Source organism: Hypanus sabinus, chromosome 20, assembly GCF_030144855.1.
Source record: "Hypanus sabinus isolate sHypSab1 chromosome 20, sHypSab1.hap1, whole genome shotgun sequence".
In the NCBI taxonomy this organism is placed as follows: Eukaryota; Metazoa; Chordata; class Chondrichthyes; order Myliobatiformes; family Dasyatidae; genus Hypanus; species Hypanus sabinus.
In genome coordinates, this window is record NC_082725.1 from 5,530,624 (window position 1) to 5,551,954 (window position 21,331).

Here is a 21,331-nt window from a genome sequence, read left to right on the forward strand (position 1 = left end):
AGATGCATTCGGTTTATTTGTTTGTTGTTCATCACAGTGGCTTTGTTGGCTAATTCTGTAAATGTCTCTTGTAAAGTTTCCTACTTGTATAATTACTGTACTTGTTTAACAGCCCAAACAAACACAGGAATGTTAAAGCAGTACTGTTCAGTGCCATAGGTGTCAAGTGTGCCCAATTTTTGCTGCCAATTGTATCAGATCCCAAGATTTATTCTGTCATTAACATTTCACTGATCCATGCACAACTGGAAATTAACTGGGGTTTTTTGACATCGATTCCTGTTGACTGTTTTGTGAGAATAGTCCCAGGACTGGAAGAGTTAATGTGTGAGGAGCATTTGGTGGCTCTGGGCCTGTACTCACTGGAGTTTAGAAGTTTAGAAGAATAAGAGGGGAATCTCAATGAAGCCTAACAAATATTGAAAGGCCTAGAAATAATGGACGGTGTGGGGATGTTTCCTATAGTGGGGTAATCTAGGACCAGAAGGCATAGACTCAGAATAAAAAGTTGTCTCTTTAGAACAGAGGTAAGGAAGAATTTCTTTGAGCATAGGGCGGTGAATCTATGGAATTTATTGCTTCAGATGCCAAGGAGGCCAAGTCATTGGTTATATTTAAAGTGAAAGTTGAGAGGTTCTTGATTAGTGAAGGTGTCAAAATTTATGGGGAGAAAGCAGGTGAATGAGGATGAGGGACAATAAATTGGCCATGTCAAATAGAGGAGTAGACTGGATGGGCTGAATGGCCTCATTCTGGTCTGATCTCTAATGGTCTTATCGTATATTTAAAGTGGAGGTTTTTGGATTCTTGATTCATAAAGGCATCAAAAGTTAAGGAGAAAAGGCAGAAGAACAGGGTTGAGAGTGATAATAAATCAATTGTAATAGAGTGGCAGAACAGACCCGATTGGGACGAACAGCCTATTTCTGCTCCCATGTCCTATGGTCTTCGGGGTCATTTTGATAGTTCCCCTTTTGGTCAAAGTTTGGAGTTGCTAGTGAAGGTAGCTTTGGAGTCCCGTGGCAGACACCTCTTTCACAAGCTGTTCAGAGGCATGAGAGCTTGATCCCAGCAGTACTGACCAGCCAGCCCTGGGTCAAACACACAGACTGAAGGGTCATTGACAGTTCAGTGTGGCTGATCTGGCTAAGCAGCAAGTACCTACTTCTTTAAGGGCGTAACTCCTTCACAGACAGCTCAGTAAAAGAACTTGACCTCCTCGCAGGAAAAATGTAATTGAATAGATCGTGAAATTTTAAGCTCGGTTTGAAGTGTCAGAATTAAGCATGATTCTCTATGACTGAGACGTGAAATGTATAGTGAATGAAGTAATAGGATTTATACAGCGAAGGGGTATCGTAAATGGAGAGAGCTGACTGCTTTCATTAGTCTAAGAGCCTTTAACTATTTTAGCCTAAATATTTTTGTTCAAAGTTTTGTTTTTGTTGCTCTTTTTATGTTACTGAGGCACAATTGATAGCGTCACCTCTAAGTGAGAGGGTGAAGGGTTCAAGTGCCTCTACACTTGAGTGCTAATGAAGCTGTACTAAAGAATGACTCTCCTATCAGGGAGGAGGTACAGGAACCTGAAGACACAAGCTCAATATTTCTTCACCTCCGTCAGATTTCTGAACAGGCAATAAACCCATGAATAGCACCTCACTATTTTGCCCTCTTTTTCCACTGCTTGTCTAATTTAATTTATATTTATTTTATAGAGCATACAATATTGTTGTAATTGATAGTTTTTTATTGGTCAGATTGCACTTGGAGTATTGTGAACAGTTTTGGGCCCCTTATTCAAGGATGGAGATGAGGAGGAACTGCTTTTTCCAGAGAGTGGTTAATCTATGGAATTCTCTGCCCGATGAAGCAGTGAAGTCTGCCTCAGTGAATATTACTGCATTCTTTAAAAGGAGGTTGGATATTTTCTTGCAGAGTTGGGGAATTAAGGGCTATGGGGGGAAAGGCAGGTAGGTGGAGATGAGTCCACGGTCAGATAAGCGATGATCTTATTGAATGGTGGAGCAGGCTCGACAGGCCAGATGGCCGACTCCTGCTCCTATTTCTAATGTTGTTATGAAAGGATGTGCTGGCATTTCACTGTACTGCTGCCACATAACAACAAATTTCACGACATATGTCAGTGATATCAAACCTGATTCTGGTTCTGAGTGCGTGCTGTTCCATTAGTTGGCATTGTTTGAATTTCATACTTATTGAGAATGGCTTTCACATCAGTTGATGGAGCCGCAATGCGGTGATATCAAGTCATTCCGTAAGGAAGGCAAATGTAATGTTAGCACTGATTTTGAGAGGACTAGAATATAAAAGCAAGGATGTAATTCTGAGGCTTTATAAGGCACTGGTCAGACTACACTTGGAGTATTGTGAATTGTTTTGGGCCCCTTATGCAAGAAAGGATGTGCTGATATTGGAGAGGGTCAGTGGAGATTCATAACAATGATCCCAGAAATGAAAGGGTTAATGCATGAGTAGTATTTGATGGCTCTGGGCCTATACTTGTTGGAGTTTAGAAGAATGAGTGTCGGGGGGAAGGGTGGGATCATTGAAACCTACTAAATACTGAAATATCCAGATAGAGTTGATGAAGAGAGGATGTTTCCCATAGAGGGAGAGTCTAGGACCAGAGGACACAGCCTCAGAATAGAGAGACATTCATTTAGAACAGAGATGTGGAGGAATTTCTTTAGCCAATGGGTGGTGAATCTGTGGAATTCATTGCCAAAGATGGCGGTGGAGGTCAAGTTATTTGGTATCTTAGAACCAGAGATTGATGGGTTCTTTATTGGTAAGGGCATCAAAGGTTACGAGGAGAAGGCAGGAGAATGAGGTTGAGAGGGATAATAAATCAGCCATGTTGGAATGATAGAACAGATTAGGTGGGCTGAATGGCCTGATTTTGCTCCTATTTCTTATGATTTATGATCTTACAAGCTCCTGAGAACTTGTTGAAGTGATTATTAAAAGATTCCCCTGATACTATTTGAAGAAGAGAGCTTAGGGTCAGATGTCCCTTGACGTTCTCCCTAACAACATTATTAGTAATAAGGGAATTATCACAAACACAAGAGATTCTGCGGATGTTGGAAATCCAGAGCAACACACACCATATGCTGGAGGAACTCAGTGGGTCAGGCAGCATCTATGCATGGGAATACGCAGTCGATGTTTCAGGCTGAGACCCTTCACTAGGACGAAAGGAAGGGGGAAGAAGCGAGAATAAGAAGGTGGGGAGAGGGGAAGGAGGCCAAGCCGGCAGGTGGAGAGTAGGAGAGCATCCAAGATCACAGAGGGGAGCAGTGAGAGAGGGTCTCATTGAACTCTTGTCAAAGAGAAGATTTAAACGCCTTCAGCGTAGGCACAGCTCAAAGAGACTTCGCTGCAGAGCAGCAAAGTATAAAGACAGGAGATTTGCTGCTTATATTTCTCCCCAGCATTAAAGCACTGCCAAAAAGGACAATACTGGTCACATTAGTAATGTGCTGGATAACTTCCACTGGCTCTGGTCTGAAGACAGCAACGCTAATAGAGCTAAAAGCCTTATTTCCACTCACATTAGAACTGTTAGCCACCGAACCCAATGAATCCAAAAATACGGACATCGAATCCAAATGCCTTGAGTTTTATAAAGGCAACTATACTGCAGTGTCTCATATGTTGCTCATAATTAAGGGGGGGATGGATATTATTATCATATTCTGTATTGCGATAAAACTTCATACTTCAGCATGTAACTAGTAACCACAATGTCCATAAATATCTGACAAAGAGCTTTTGGTAGCCTCCTAGCTGAAGACTTTAATTTTTGTAAGAGATAATTTATTAGAAAGCTGACATAACATCCATTACTCCCTTGTCCCTCCAGCTGTTGACCGAAAGATAAAGAAAAGATATCCTTTCATTAGTATATGAATCTTATTGTCGCTGATATCATTGGACATACAGAATGCCAGTACTTTCCATTCCTGGTCCACCCACCCACAATTATTTTTGCTGGGTACAGACAATTAAACAAGCTGAATCTCTGTGTACAGCAACCGTCATGAGTGGTGTGACCAGGTCCATGTAGGAAAGGTCTTAGGCTTCGTATCTCATTTCTGCAATGCCCTGAATACCTTTGATAGTTTAGTGGCCATCATGGACTTTCTAACACTTTATAAGTGTCATGTGATTCAAATATTAAAAACTAAGACAAAACTGAGATTTGCTTAAAAACATTCAACACTGACAAAATAATCAGGATCAGGTTTATTATTACTGACATGTCATGAAAATTGATCTTCTAATGGCAGCAGTACTGTGCAATATATAAAAAATTACCGTACATTACAATAAAAATATACCCGGTGCAAAAAGAGTATCAGAACAAAATCAAATTTATTATCACTGACATATGTTGTGAAATGTGTTGCTTTGTGGAAGCAGTACAGTGAAAAATAGCATGTAGTGTTCATGGGTTCATGAACTGTTCAAAAATCTGACGGCCAAAGGGAAGAATCTGCTCCTAAAACGTTGAGTGTTTGTATTTCACACAGACTACAGTAGTCATTTAATTTTCCTATTTGTCAGAATTTAGTGCTTTTTAAGTAACTTTATCTTGTTTTCAATTTTTAATATTTTAATCACTTGACTATCAGGACATATATAAATAAGTTTATCTATTGTAATGGGTTCAGTGGTCACCCTGAAGCCACTTTCTTGGGTCAGCTCATCATGCTCTGTCACTGGGAACACAGCAGGGCAGACAGTCCGGAGTGAGGTGTCTGACTTCCAGCTCGTGTCTGAACTGTGCCTATCACTAAGCATGTGCACTTCAGAAACACAGTGAGTGAAAGCCATCAGTTATCTGTCAGTGTGATGTAGCCCAACAGATTCAATAAGCAGTGCAACGTGCTCTGTCATAAAATGTATACTTATCAATAAAATCAACATTCCTGGCAGGGAAGTAGAGTGCTTCTCATATTCTTCTCTTCAGATTCCACTGATCAGCTTCACCAGCAGGCAGTATGTTACAGCTGCCATGTTAACACAGTGGCTAGTGCAATTGCTTTGCAATGCCAGTGATCAGCAATTGGGGTTTGATTCCTGCCACTGTTTGTGAGGAATTTGTACATTCTCCCCATGACATAAAAATGATTCAGGGTAATTCAATTAATTGTTCATACTGATTGTTATCACTAATTCAGAGTAACTCATCTGACTAATGTGAGTTAATTTCTTTACAAGAACCTTTGTTTCAGTGTATGTTTGGAAACTTTGTGGAAGTGATGAAATAATCTTAATGGCGACATCATTTAGTTTTTGGAAAGGAAGAAATGACTTCATTGTAAGCTTGAAAAAGGCAACTAAACTAGATGAAGGATAGGTAAACATTGATGACTTTTTAAAGTTAGAGACACAGTATAGTAACAGACCATTCTAGACCAACGAGACTGTGCTGCCCAATTACACCCACGTGACCAAATCATCAACTAGCCATTACGGCTTTGGACTGTGGGAGGAAACCAGAACACCCAGTGGAAACTCACATGGTCATAAGAAGAACATTGCAAACTCTTTTCCAACAGTGGCAAGAGTTGAACCTGGTTCACTGGTGCTATAAAAACCTTACACTGTGCTACCCTAAAGATATTCCAAATAAGGTACACAATAGATGTACTTTATAAGGATCTGGGAGAAATTATTGTGTAGAAGTGGGAACAGTAGATCAGTGGATTGTATACATTCAGTAACTTCTTTTATGCTTGATGTTTATATGCATTTGCTCCTTGTCCCTTCCGTGGACAGGATTGAAAGTGATTTTCAGTACTATTCTATGTGTCATTAGACATCTCCAGCCTTCTCTCTAACGCTGACTACATCTCACTCCATGGATGGGATTGAAAGTCAATATTTAGTATCATTCATTAAACACCATATCCTTCTCTTGTTATGGCACAACCCAATCACACCAGCTTCCAGCGTTTAGAACCTACAATTTTCCGAAATATGGATAGCTCTTGTGATCCCTTTAAGGATTCAGGACCATCCCAATAATTGGCAATTATTGTTTTGGGCACCAAGAATTGAGTATTTAAAGAGCACCTGAACTGAGTTTCGATGCTCAATCGTAAGCCTTTAGTGAAATCATCTAGCATTTTGTTTTTGCCCAATTCTTGTTCCAGCCTTATACGGTATCTCAATTCCAGCCTTGGCTACTCTAGCACTTGGGTTCAATCTCTCCTCAGAGATTATCTGCCTGGCATCACAACCAGGTCTTGTGATCTTTTTCCCACAGAACAGCCACTCAGTGGATTTTTTTTTGTTTTACACCCAATTTTCTGTAAAGTCCAGAGAGAGTTGTGTATGAAAATCCCAGGAGATCAGCAGTTTCTGAGATACTCAAACCACCCTCTCTGGCACCAACAATCATACAACAGTCAAAGTCACTTAGATCACATTTCTTCCCCAGTCTGATGTTTGGTCTGAACAACAACTGAACCTCTTGACCATGCCTGCATGCTTTTATCCATTGAGTTGCTGTCACACAATTGACCGATTAGATATTTGTAAAAAATGAGCAGGTGTATAGGTGTACCTAATAAAGTTGCCACTCAGTGTACTTTAAGATCAACTTAACTCTTCTTTCCCACGTAGCCCTCCATTTTTTTTTATCATCCACGTGCCTTATCTAAGAGTTTCTTAAATGTTCCTAATGTATCTATTCATACCACCACCCTGGTTCCACATACCCACTACTCTCTGTGTAAAAAACTTACCTCTGTTTGGCATCCCTCATATACTTTCCTCCAATTTTTATATCTTTATTATACTTTATTGTGCACTGTGATTATTTTACTCTATTCTAGCTCAATGCACTGTGTAATGATTTGATCTGTATGAACTGTATATAAGACAAACTTTTCATTATATTACAGTACAATTGACAGTAGCAAACCAAGACCAACACCAACTCCAGTCCCAGTTGGTGCTTGTTGAATCATAGCAGCAGCCAAAAGAACTAAGCAGGTACTAACATTTAAGTACAATATTGGTTGGTCCCTTAGAGTCATCCATCATGCAGGACATCTTCAAGGAGTGATGTCTCAAAAAGGCAGCCCCATCACCCAGGACATGCCCTCTTCTCATTGCTACCGTCAGGGAGGGGGTACAGAAGCCTGAATGCACACACTCAATGATTCAGGAACAGCTCCGTCCTCTCTGCCATCCGATTTCTGAATGGACATTGAACCCATGAGCCCCACCTCACTACTTTTCTTGCTCTTTTGCACTACTTATTGAATTTAACTTGTTAAATATACATATATACTTATTGTAATTTGCATTTTTATTATTATGCATTGCAACCTACCACAAAACAACAAATTTCACAACATATACCAGTGATGTTAACCTGATTCTGATTTTAGTTATACCGTGTAGTCTCCTTCCTACTACTGAGTGTTTGAGAGGGCCTCAGAGAAAGCATTCAGTTCCAAAGTGGTACTGTTGCCATGAAATCAGTGTTTCCTAGGATTCTTGTCACAATCTGCCTGCTCTGGTTGTGTATGATATTCACTCTTTGACAGCTGTAATAACTGGACTTCAATTGTCTGAATGCACAGCCATGAGATAATGTTGCAGCTCTATAAAACCCTGGTTAAACCACAATATTATGTTCAGTTCTGATCACCTCCTTATAGGAAGCATGTGGAAGTTTTAGAGAGGGCGCAGGGGAGATTTACCAGGATGCTGCCTGGATTAGAGAGTGTGCCTTATAAGAAAAGGTTGAGTGAGCTAGGACTTTTCTCTTTGAAGTGAAGGAGGATGAGAGGTGACTGGATAGAGGTGTACACGATGATAAAAGGCACGGATAGAGTGGGCAGCCAGAGACTTTTCCTGGGGCATAAATGGGTAATGCAAGAGGTATAATTTTAAGGTAAATGGAGGAAAATACAGAAGGGGTAAGTCAAAGGTAGGTTTGTTTTTTACACAGAGAGTGCTGGGTGTGTGAAACACCCTGCCATGAGTGGTGCAGAGGCAGATACATTAGGGACAATTAAGAAACTCTTAGGAGTGCACATGGATGATGGAAAGATTGGAGAGTAGGTTACTAGGTCAGCACAACATCATGGGCCAAAGGGCCTGTACTCTGATGTAACGTTCTATGTTTGAGGTGGCATGGTAGTGTAGTAGTTAGCACAATGCTTTACAGCACAGGCGATCTGGGTTCAATTCCCGCCATTGCCTGTAAGGAATTTGTACATTCTCCTCATTACCTCATGGGTATCCTCTACATGCTCTGGTTTCCTCCCACAGTCCAACATACCAGTTGGTAGGTTAATTGTTCACTGTAAACTGTTCCGTGAATAGGCTGCTGTTAAATCGGGGATTACTGAGCAGCATGTCTCACCGGGCACACTGTATCTGAATAAATAAATGTTACCCGCTCTTAAAATCCTATATTTTTACACAAGTAACAATGAAATGTGCATTGTTGAACAAAATGTCATGCCAAAACAGAACTAGGTCTCGGGACGAATATTTTGACCTGTACTTGCTTTGAATTTCTCCTTAGTTGATAACTATGGAGAAATAAATTTGGAGGTATGGAAAGTTAATTGGGAATAGCACAACTGTAAATTCAAATTAAAACAAAGGATTGCTGAAGATCGATGAAAGGCAGACTTATTCTGATTCTGACGTCTCGAATTAAAAATAGGGCTGCTTTTGTTTCCCAACTTTAGGTGTCTTATAAGTACAGGCAGTATTGAATATACACTGAGGCATGTTGCCAATCTGTTCCTGATTACTTGTACTTTAGTTGAACTTTAGCGTTTCCTTTGACACAGTGCCTAATGTATGCAAACTGCGTGTCTTTTTCTCCAGCAGTGAATTCATAAAAAAAAATCCTGTCTGACTTCTTTCTGTGCCAACAAAAACGAGGAATATCAGAATGTTTTGACCAAATGCAACACTTTCTATATACTCTAATTAAATAAAATTGCTCTGTTCCACATGAGGCTTGCAGCTTCATACTCAAAACTCCCCATGGGTCTGAACAGGAAATGCCTTTTGCTTTACAACCGATATCTTTTCTGGAGAATGTATTGTTTTCTTCTTCTTTGTTCCTTTTTATTCCACTGCCCTCCCCTACTACTCTTCACTCCTTCCCAGAAAGTACGAACTCTTGTTGGGTGCAGTTCTGTGGACACATGCAGCTGTTGTACCTCATTCTCTTGGTCACACCACTCGTTGGATAATGAGTTCCAGATTACGAATGCAATCCAATAACCGTTATTAAAACGGTGCCTGTAGGTATCAATTGACGACCCCAGTTCCCAGCCTCCACTGATTTCCGCCACTCAACCCCTTGCTCAAAGAGTCAATCACCAGCTTTGGCTCATGTTGATGAGTGAACGATTGGTCCCTATCCAAGCAACAATGCTGGAGTAACTCAGTGGGTGGAGTACTGGATGATTCAAGTCGAGACCCAGAGTTAGGATGGGGTGAGTTGAAATGTCTAGATAGATTGGATGTGGAGAGGATACCAGTGGGCACAGCCTCAGAATGGATGTCCCTTTAGATCAGAGATAAGAAGGAATTTTTTTAGCTAGATGGTGGTGAATCTGTGGAATTCTTTGCCACAGACAGCTGTGGAGGCCCAAGTCATTGTGTGTACTGTATTTAATGTGAAGGTTCTTGATTAATAAGGGAACCAGAGGTTATGGGGAGGAGGCAGGAGAATGGGGTTGAGAAGGATAATAAATCAGCCGTGATGGAATGGTGGAGAGGGCTTGATGGGCAGTAAGGCCTAATTCTACTCCTGAGTCCTACGATTCTTTTCAGAGATGCTTTCTTTGATAGTATAGAGGGAGAGAAGTGAAGTAATGTTTTTCAGGGAAGATTGTTAACATCAGTGAACTGTTTTCTGACAGAATATCTCACTGCTACAACATCTCTTCATCCAGTAAGACTTACAACCTTTCAAAAAAACCATGCATAGATAGGGCTTTGCTTACTGTGGTGTTGTATCATTTGATCTGTGGATGAAATGTACTCAGGTACATTTAAATGAATGTAGCACATATTGATACTGCACATTGTCATAATTACTTAATGTCAAAGGAATATTGCTTTGGAAAGGAATGTATTCAGATCAGGACTGACATAATTGAGGTGTAAAAGGAGCTTTGTAAAACCAGGATAAGTTGGCACCTCCCTCTGCATTCAGAAAGTACGGGCATCTTTGTGTAGGGTTTCTTTGCATTGGAAGTTCAACTTTGTTTAACAAATTGCATGCAAGTATATAAACCTTTTGGTCATTTCTCCTTCAACTGCACTCAGTGGTTCCCTGCAGGCTTTTTGCACACAAGTATATATATATATAAAATCTAAAGCATGGAAACAGACCGTTTGGCCAAAGCAACCTTTATCAGCTTGTATTTTTCATGGCAGCAAATGTTCTTAACACACCTGAAATGCTGGATGAACTCAGCAGGTCTTCAGGCAGCATCTACAGAAATGAATAAATATCAACAGTTTGGGCCAAGACACTTCTTCAGGACTGGAAAGGAAGAGGGAAGGCACCAGAATAAGCAGTTGGAGGAGAGGAAGGAGGATAGCTGGAAGGTGATAAGTGAAGCCAGGTGGGTAAGAAAGGTGAAGAGTTGGAGAAGAAGCAAGTGGACCATAGGAGAAAGGGAAGGAGGAGGGGACCTCGGCAGAGGTGATAAGTAGGTGAGAAGAGGTAAATGACCAAAGTGGGGAATAGAAGAAGAGGGGAGGGGGAGGGAATTTTTTTTACCGGATAGAGAAATTGATACATCTTCAGTTTGGAGGCTGCCCGGGTGGAATATATGGTGTTGCTCCTCTATTCTGAGGGTGGCCTCATCTTGGCACAAGAGGTGGCCATGGACTGACATGTTGGAATGGAATGGGAATTAAAATGTTTGACCAGCAGAAAGTTCTGCTTTTGGCAGATGGTGTGGAGGTGCTTGATGAAGTGGTCCCTCAATTTGCGACGCATCTCACCAATGTACAGAAAGCCACATTGGGAATACTAGACACAAGAGAAGACCCCAGCAGTTTCACAGATGGGGTGTTATCTCACCTGGAAGGACTGTTTATCTGCTGAAATTATTTTTAACTGCTTGTCCCTGAGAAGTTATCTCCTGTTTCTTCAAGCCCCCATTCATTATAATCTCGAATGTTGACATAGTTTCTGCCTTAAGTGCTTATCAAGATAGTCAAGGCATTGAGTTCTAAAGTCAGGAAGTTATGTTTCAACTTTATAAACTTCTAGTTAAGCTACATCTAAAGTATTGCAGAAACTTATGGTCGCTCCATTATAGGAAGGATGTCAAGGCTTTGGAGAGGGTTCAGAAGAGGATCTGGATCCAGGATGCTGCCTGGATTAGAGGGCATGTGCGATTCAGGGAGCTTCGGTTGTTTCCTCAGAGCGGCGGAGGCTGAGGAGAGATCTTGTAAGATTATGAGAGGCATCGATAGTTCTCAGACTGTATTTTTTACCTAGGGTTGAAATGTCTAATACCAGAGGGCATGTATTTCAGATGAGAGGGGGTAATTTCAAAGGAGATGTGAGGAGCAAGCTTTTGACACAGGCAGTGGTGGGTGCCTGGAATGAACTACCGGGGTGGTGGTGGAGGCCGATACATTAGGGGCTTTTAACACGTGTTTAGATAGGCACATGAATGGAGGGAACGGAAGGATATGGACATTATGTAGACAGGAGTGATTAGCTGTCCATTTGATTACTAATTTAATTAGTTCACCACAACACTGTGTTCTGATGGGTCTGTTCCTGTGCTGTACTGTTCTATGTCCTAGGTTCCATATTCTATGACAAACTCCACAGTTGCAGAAAGATCATGCAGAACGAGATTTCTCCTACACCCTGATCTCAATCGCTTACATTAACATTTGTAATGCGCAACTAAGGCCCAAGGAATCAGGAAATCTGTTCAATAGTTTTAGAGGTCATCAAGAGTGTGGCTGGGTGGGAAACAGGAAACTACGTGCCATAGATTATGCCCAGATCTCTCATCTAATATTTTTGCTAATCGCTTGTCATTGGCCTCTCACACTTAATATCATATTATCTGTTTATTTTTCTTGAAACGTATAAGTAATTGAACTCATTTATCTCAGATGACATTCTGTATATGTTAGCAATATATTCCCAAAAAAAAGTCCTATACAGCATGGGCCCAAAAACTGGTCTTATATGACAAACACAGAGTCATGGAGCACTACAGCACAGAAACAGTCCATATATATAAGACCATAAAACATGGGAGGAAAATTGGCCCATCGAGTCTGCTCCACCAATCCATCATGGCTGATTTATTGTCCCTCTCATCCCCATTCTCCTGCCTTCTCCCCGTAACCTTTGACGCCCTGACGCCTTCATACCCTGACCAATCAAGAATCTATCAACATTTATGACAATGTGACTTTGGAGTTCAAATTTACGATTTTCTTTTCAAATGGATTTTAAATGCTCTTTTTGAAATTTATTATTCAGTCCCCTTCCAAGCTTTTGAAAGTGCATTCTTTTTAAGCTTGATATAATAAATTACAGGAAGTAAAAAATAAATCCTAATAATAAGAGGGATAATAATTTAGTAATTTTCTGAAGAACTTGCATGGTGTGCAGATTTTTCTGCAATCTCTTAAAAGGGCATAATACCGTTTTATGCTTCTACAAGTACGCTTAGAGATTACTTTAATAGATACCCACTATACCTAATAAAATGGCCACTGCATGTATGTTCATTGTCTTCTGTTGTTGTAGCACATTCATTTCAAGGTCCAATGTGTTGTGCATTTTGAGATGCTGTTCTGCACGCTACTGTTGTAACACGTAGTTATTTGAGTTGCTATCACTTTCCTGAAGGCTTGAACCAGTCTGGCCATTTTCCTCTGGCCTCTCTCCTTAACAAGGTGTTTTTGAAAACAGAACTACCACTTACTGGACTTTTTTTTCATTTTACACATTTGTCTGTAAATTCTAGAGACTGTTGGGCATGAAAATCCCAGGAGATCTGCAGTATCTGAGATACTCAAACCACCCCATCTGGCACCAACAATCACTCTGTGATCAAGGTCACTCAGATCACATTTCTTCCCCATTCTGATAATTGGTCTGAACAACAACTGAACCCTTTGACCACGTCTTCATGCTTTTATGCATTGACTTGTGTCACATGATTAGATTTTTGCATTAATGGGCGGATGTACAGGTGTCTAAAGTAGAATGGTCACTGAGTGTAGATTTGTGATCTTCAAAGGCTTATCAATATTATAGTTTTATTAGGTTAAACAGTTTTATGAAAATTTGGGCATTGGGTGTCGGTGTTGGAACATTATGCTCTTAGAGTACTGTGTGCAGTACCCTGCTATAGGAAAGATGCAGTTAAACTGGAAAGTGTGCAGAAAAGATTTACAAGGGTGTTGCCATGACTAGTGGCCTTGAGTTATAGGGAGAGGTTGGCCACGCTGGGTCTTTATTTCTTGGAACGTCGGAGAATGCAAGATGTCCTCGTAGATTTACACAATCATGAGGGATGTAGATAAGGTGAATGGTAGCAGTCTTTTTCCCTGGGTAGGGGAGTCTAAAATGAGAGAGTTTAGATTTAGGGTGAAGGAAACAAGATGTGAAAGGAACCTGAGGCACAGGATGGTGAGTATATGGAATGAAGTGCCAGAGAAAGCAATTGAGGCAGGTACAATAGTATCATTTAAGAAGCATGTGGATAGGTACAGGGATGGATGGGATTTCAAAGATGAAAGTTGAAAGTAAATTTATTATCAAGGTTTTTATATGTCACCATATACTACCTTGTGATTCATTTTCTTGCAGGCATTCACAGTGGATGTAATGGGCCGAATGAAAGAAATTCAGAATAGATGGGTGTGCACCATAGTTAGCATGAACTGGTTGGGCCGAGGTGCCTGTATTCATGCTGTATTACTCTCTGACTCTTACATATTGAGTAAGGAAGTGAAGCATGTCTGTTTTGAATGATCCATAGATCTCTCTTGTAGATCTATTTGTTGGCAAGAAACATGTCTGTTTCAGAGTTTTCACCCATTCCTGCTTGCTGCTGATTGGTGGGCTGGGGGTTCGGGGTTTGATGTTCTTATTGTTGTTTCTCCATGTGGGTGATTTGTTAGTTTTTATGCGAGAGAGAGGTTGGAGGTTTGGGGTTTGCAAATTGGGGGTGGGATTGGTGTCTTTCTTTCAACTATTTCTATGGTTTTCTATATTTTATTGCTCCCTGGAGAAGACAAGTCTCAGAATTATATTCTGCAAGTATATTTTGATAATAAAGTGAACCTTTGAACTTTGAAACAGAGAAGACTATGACAGATTCTGTTTGTTAATACAAAACACCGTGTAAAGTTGGCATGAAAATTATATTCAAGAAGAGCTATATTTGAGTGCCCAGATGGGTGGCTTATGGCCAGAGGATTGCTCCAGAAGTTCTAGTACAGATCAATAAACATTCCTCATGTAGTGACTCTCCTGACAGGACAAATGTGTGAAATCTGTGCAGTGTTTGAGCCCTGTTGGTACTCTGACTCTCAAAGCCATGTCGGCAGACTAAATATGTATAGTGTGCCACTGCAGACATACTCAGGGAAGTCTCAGTGACACTATGGAAAGCTATTGTAATCTCAACACAAATAAAAGAATTAGTTTTGTTGGATTTTGCCAATGCAGGTCATTCAATTATAATGTAACAATGGTACACAGACAGACATACTTTATTGATCCCGAGGGAAATTGGGTTTCGTTATAGCTGCACCAACTAAGAATAGTGTAGAAATATAGCAATATAAAACCATAATTAATTAAATAATAAGTTAATCATGCCAAGTGGAAATAAGTCCAGGACCAGCCTATTGGCTCAGGGTGTCTGACACTCTGAGGGAGGAGTTGTAAAGTTTGATGGCCACAGGTAGGAATGACTTCCTATGACGCTCAGTGTTACATCTCGGTGGAATGAGTTTCTGGCTGAATATACTCCTGTGCCTAACCAGTACATTATGGAGTGGATGGGAGTCATTGTCCAAGATGGCATGCAACTTGGACAGCATCCTCTTTTCAGACACCACCGTCAGAGAGTCCAGTCCCACCCCCACAACATCACTGGTCTTACGAATGAGTTTGTTGATTCTGTTGGTGTCTGCTACCCTCAGCCTGCTACCCCAGCACACAACAGCAAACATGATAGCACTGGCCACCACAGCCTCGTAGAACATCCTCAGCATCATCTGGCAGATGTTAAAGGACCTCAGTCTCCTCAGGAAATGGAGACGGCTCTGACCCTTCTTGTAGACAGCCTCAATGTTCTTTGACCAGTCCAGTTTATTGTCAATTCGTATCCCCAGGTATTTGTAATCCTCCACCCTGTCCACACTGACCCCTTGAATGGAAACAGTCAAACCCACCCAACGCATCACCGGCACCAGCCTACCCACCAGCAAGGACATGTGTACAGAAAGGTGTGGGAGAACGCCAGTAACATCATGAAGGACCCCACCCACCCTGCTCATGGACTTTTTGTCCCACTGCCATCAGGCTACATACCATCCACGCCAGGACCAGCAGATTCAAAAACAGTTACTTTTGCCAAACAGTAAGGCTGTTAACACCTCCACCCACTAATCCACCCCTCCACACCCCCAACCGTCACTACTGTATTATTTCCTGTCAGTCACCTTACGTACGGACACTCCTGTGACCAGAGTCACTTTATGGACATACAATCAATCTACGTATATAAGCTATCTTATTGTGTTCTTTGTGTTTTTGGTACCTCATCAGATCTGGAGTAACAATCACTTTGTTCCTTTGCACTTCTTTACTAGAAATGACATGAAACAATAGAAAGCAATAGAAACCTACAGCACATTACAGGCCCTTCAGCCCACAATGTTGTGCTGACCATGTAACCTACTCTAGAAGCTGCCTAGAATTTACCTACCACATAGCCCTTTATTTTTCTAAGTTCCATCTAAGAGTCTCTTAAAAAACCCTATTGCATCCATTCCACCACCTTCGCTGGCAGTGCATTCCACGCACCCACCACCTTCTGTGTGAAAACTTACTTCTGACATCCCTCTTGTACCTACTTCCAAGCACCTTAAAACTATATCCTCTTGTGTTAGCATTTCATCCCTGGGAAGCCTCTGGCTATCCACACGGTCAATGCCTCTCATCGTCTTATACACCTTTATCAGGTAACCTTTAATCCTCCGTCACTCCAAGCAGAAAACCCCAAGTTCACTCAGCCTATGCTCATAAGGCATGCGCTCCAAGCCAGGCAACATCCTTGTAAATCTCCTCTGCACTGCCTCTACAGTATCCACATCCTTCCTGTTATGAGGTGACCAGAACTGAACACAGTACTCCAAGTGGGGTCTAACTAGGGTCTTGTATAGCTGTAACATTACCTCACAGCTCTTGAACTCAATTCCACAGTTGATGAAGACCAACACACCATACACCTTCTTAACCTCACTGTCAACATGCGCAGCAACTTTGAGTGTTCAGTGGACACAGACCCCAAGATCTCACTGATACTCCACACTGCAAAGAATCTTTACCATTAATATTATATTCTGTCTTCAGATTTGACCTATGAAATGAACTACTTCATACTTATCTGGGTTGAACTCCATCTGCCACTTCTCAGCCCAGTTCTAAATCCTATCGATGTCCCACTGTGATCTCTGACAACCCTCCAGACTATTCACAACACCCCAACTTCTGTGTCATCAGCAAACTTGAATCTTGAAGAAACACAACATCACTGGAATCAAGACAAGCAACCTTTGCCAATTACTTAATTTGACTACCTCTGATCTAATTTCTGAATAGCATACTACTGTAAATTTTTCAATTCCCTGATCTCTGAGAATGTAATGTACTGGTTTTATCCTTAGTATCAGAATCGGGTTTATTATCGTTGACATACGAGGGGTGATTGATAAGTTCGTGCCCTAAGGTAGAACGACTCAATTTTAGAAAACCTAGCATATTTATTTTCAATATAGTCCCTGCCTACATTCACACACTTAGTCTAGCGGTCGTGGAGCATAACTCATCTCCTTCTACATTAGGCCATGAACTTATCAAGCACCTGGATGAGTTATTGACTGATGAGTTATTAACTTCAAACTTACTGCATAATCACTCAAAGAGTTGAACTGCACGTGCATGTAACAAGAGCTGTATAACTCATCTAACTCGTGTGTGTGTGTGTGTGTGTGTGTGTGTGTGTGTGTGTGTGTACCTAAGACACAGTACCCAATGTTGTGAAATTTGTTTTGTGGCAGCAGTACATTGCAAAACATAAGATATAAATTATAGTAGGAAGCATATATAGAAAAAGAATAAGAAGTTCAAAAAGAGAGCAAAATAGTGAGGTAATGTTCATGGTTGCATTGTCCCTTCAGAAATCTGACAGCTGAGGGGAAGAAGCTGTTCCTAAATCATTGAATGTGTGTATTCTGATGGCAATAATAATAAGAGAGCAAGTCCTGCGTGATGGGGGTCCTTAATGATGGATACCACCTTTTTGATTCATCGCCTTTTGAAGGTGTCTTTGATGTTTGGGGAGCTTAGTGCCCATGATGGAGCTGGCTGAGTTTACAACTCTCTACAATTTTTCCGAACCCATGAAGTGACCCCTTCGTACCAGACGGTGATGCTACCAGTTAGAATGCTCTCTACAGTACACCCAGATCCATAGAAAACTGAGAGAATTTCAGTTAACCTCCAATTCTTTAGTCAGCAAGGAGAACCTCTTGTCACATCATATGGGCTAGGTTTGATAAAAACACAAGTGAGACACTTGGAATATTGGTGTGCATGCAGAAAGAGGCAGATCAGCAAGTAAGAAAGTAAAGTTCAGCCAGATCAAATCGTTTTGAAAATTGTCTTTAATCTGTCCTGTACACTTGTCAATATCTGCTTTGACCTCACAGTATTAATATATTGGGTTCTGGTAATTATTGGAATCTGTTAGTTCTACTAGAACAAGTTATAAGATTAAAGACCAGAAAGTAATTTTTCTCATTGCGGCAGAGGGCACGGCTGAAGTATAAAATTAATATCATTCTTCATCAAAAAAGTAGCTGCTGCTGATATCTCAGCAAAGGTAAACTGGAATTCAGAATCAGATTCAGGTTTACTATCATGAAATTTGTTGTTTGTGGCAGCAGTACAGTGCAATATATAAAACTACCATCAATTACAATAAAGGATAATTGCAATAAATTAAATAGGTAGTGCAAAAACAGAGCAAGAACAGTGAGGTAGGTTTAAAGGTTTAGTTCATTGTTCAGAAATCTGATGATAGAAGGAAAGAAAATATTCCTAAAACATTGAGTGTTTAGCTTTAGGCTCCTGTACTTCCGGCCTGATGGTAGTAATGAGAAGCGGGCACGTCCTGTGTGATGGTTTCCTCAATGGTGGATGTCACTATTTTGAGGATGGGGAGGTTAATGCCTGTGATGGAGCTGATTAAGTTTACAGTCCTCTGCAGCTTTTTCCAATCAGTTGTCCCTCTAAACCAGCTGGCAATGCAACTAGTTAGAATGCTGTCCCTGGTGTAGCTGTAAAAATTTAGTGACTTTCTACATCTCCTCAAACTCCTAATGAAATATAGCCACTGGCATGCCTTCTTTGTGATTCCATCGACATGTTGAGCCCAGGATAGATCTTCAGAGATGTTGACACCCAGGAGCTTGAAACTTCCCACTGCTGACCCCTCAGTGAGGACTGTTCTATGTTCCCTCCACTTTCCCATGGGAAAGGCTAGCGGCAATTAAAGTAGTTACACCTCCTGGTCTCCTGGTCAAGATGAGATGCTTCCTAGGTTATTGAGGGAAGAAGGGGAGCAAATTACAGGGATTGGGTCCATAATCTGCTAAGTTTACAGCAGCAGTGGTGTAAAATTATCTAAGTCACATGACACAGTAACAGTGGAGTGGAAGAAAATTAAAAGGTGGAAAAATGTGTGAATTCTCAGCGGGTTAGGCAATATTAATGGATAGAAGAGTTAATGTTTGAGGCTGAAGGCCTCATCAAAACTGGGAGAGAGAGAGAAAACTTTTTTAATAGCAGATAGTGTGGGGCTATTGGATAGGACAAAGTGAGTATCTCTGACAGGGTGAGGCCAAGGTTGCCATGGTGATAACACAAAATGCTGGAAATGTAGATCTAGTGATGGGTTGCTGGTTCACTTAGATCACTCAGTTTGTCTGTAACCACATCTTGACCTTTCTATGACTCAATCATGTCAACTCTCCTCTCATTCAAGCGATTGATTTTCCATCTTTATTCCCCCATATTACGGCAATAAAACTCAACAAAAACTTCAGGAAAATCCATCCACTTCCCTCCTTCTACCACAGTGCAAGCCTAACTGGATAAATCCAGATTGAGTACTGACAACTGGCCAATGAATCTAACAATGAGATTAGGTGGGACATCACAATTCTTCATTTAGGTCTTGCTTTTGATGTACAATCCAATAGACTTTGAAATGTGATCTCAATTACCGGTTGGATGTTGCGAGTTTCTTGTTGGTAAAACTACATTACCATCAAATTCCAAATCAGTCAAGTCCATTATAGATCCCGGAAATTCCCCAATGCCTCTTCTTCCCTTTTAATTATATTTTCTAAATGGCTTTACTTTTAAATGAAAGCAAAAGAGCTCAAATATGGTGGAAAAAGGGACATCTATATTTCTGTGTAATCCACTTGTGATTTCTAAACTATGATGCAAACTGCTGATGTAATTCAGCTGTGAGAGGATAGACTGCTTCTCACTGCAGCCATCGGGAAGAAGGTACAGCAGCCTCAGGACCCACACCAGATGATTCAAGAACAGTTATTACCCCTCAACTGTCAGGCTGTTAAAACAGAGGGGATAACTTCACTCGCTCCATCATGGAACTTTATTCCTTAGAACGTAGAAGATTGAGAGGAGAATAGATAGAGGTAAACAAAATTACGAGGGTATAGATAGGATAAATGCAAGCAGGCTTTGTTTTGCTGAGTTTGGCTAGGACTACATCCAGAAGTCATGAGTTTAGGGTGAAAGGTGAAATGTTTAAGGGGGACATGAGGGGGAACTTCTTCACTCAGAGGGTGGTGAGTATGGAATGAGCTGCCAGCGGAAGTGGTGGATGCAGGTATGATTTCAACATTTAAGAGAAATTTGGATAAGTACCTAGATGGGAGGGACACGGAGGGCTCTGGTTCAGGTACAGGCCAATGACACTAGGCAGTTTAATGATTTGGCAAGAAGCAGATGGGCTGAAGGGCCTGTTTCTGTACTGTAATGTTGTATGACTCTATCACTGTTCCAACAACACATGGACTCACTTTCAAGGTCTCTTCATCTCACGTTCTCAAAACTTACTGCTTCTTTATTTTATTTGTGTCTTTTTTAAATTTTGGTATTTGTGGAGTTGTCTTTTTCACATTGGTTGTTTGGCTGTCTTGTTGTGTGTGGTTTTTCATTTATTCTGTTGTGTTTCTATGTAGTTACTGGGTACACCCACAAGAAAATGAATCTCAAGATAGTATATGGTGACATATATGAACTTTAATAATAAATTTACTTCAAATTTTGAACAACCAAAAGGCTCAGCCACTAACCACAGCCACCATTTTCTCTTGCCTGCACTGCACCAGAATATAAGGATCCTCGATTGGCCTCTACAGTCACCTGAGGACTTACCAATAGACAACATTATACTCGACTCGAGAGATCGTACTACAATAATTTTGTATAATTATTTGAACGAGAGTATCTGAAACAAAATCCAGTAGAATTATTCTACTTTGTGACTGATTTAAATTGATAAACACATTATTCAGTTTTTTATGCGTTATCATTATCCTGAGTTAAACCATATAAACGCAAGAGATTCTGCAGATGCTGGTTTGCTTAAAACACATTGTTATAGTGGAGATTTTTATTTGAATTGTCAACACATTATTTGTTTTTTATAAGCTCTCTTTATTACAGGTTAGTACACATTATGTAGTTTAAGTAGAGATTTTTATTTATTTTCTGCAGTAGCTTGTACACCTTTAGCATTCATATTTCTCTCTGTGAATGATCAGTATTAATTTACATATGATTCTGCAGAAAAAATAACTGTGTTCATCATGTTGACAGCAAATACAGGATTAAACAGCAGAATATTACTGTAGGTTAACGCTAATCATCCCCTACTAAACAGAGTAAAGATTGTCATAAATCAGAAAGATAAGA

At 40.6% G+C, this 21,331-nt stretch overlaps 1 protein-coding gene across 2 annotated transcripts in view; it reads left to right on the top strand.

Moving 5' to 3' along the window:
* The window catches only part of LOC132378243 (retinoic acid receptor beta-like), a 205,980-nt gene that overhangs the window by 17,734 nt on the left and 166,915 nt on the right, over positions 1 to 21,331 (top strand). Inside the window, exon 2 of one of the 2 annotated variants that reach the window (XM_059944990.1) lies at positions 6,942 to 7,032. The exons of the other annotated variant lie outside the window; for it this stretch is intronic. The gene's annotated coding sequence lies outside the window, so the exon portion shown is untranslated. The remainder of the gene's footprint in view (positions 1 to 6,941; positions 7,033 to 21,331) is intronic. 2 annotated transcript variants of the gene reach the window in all.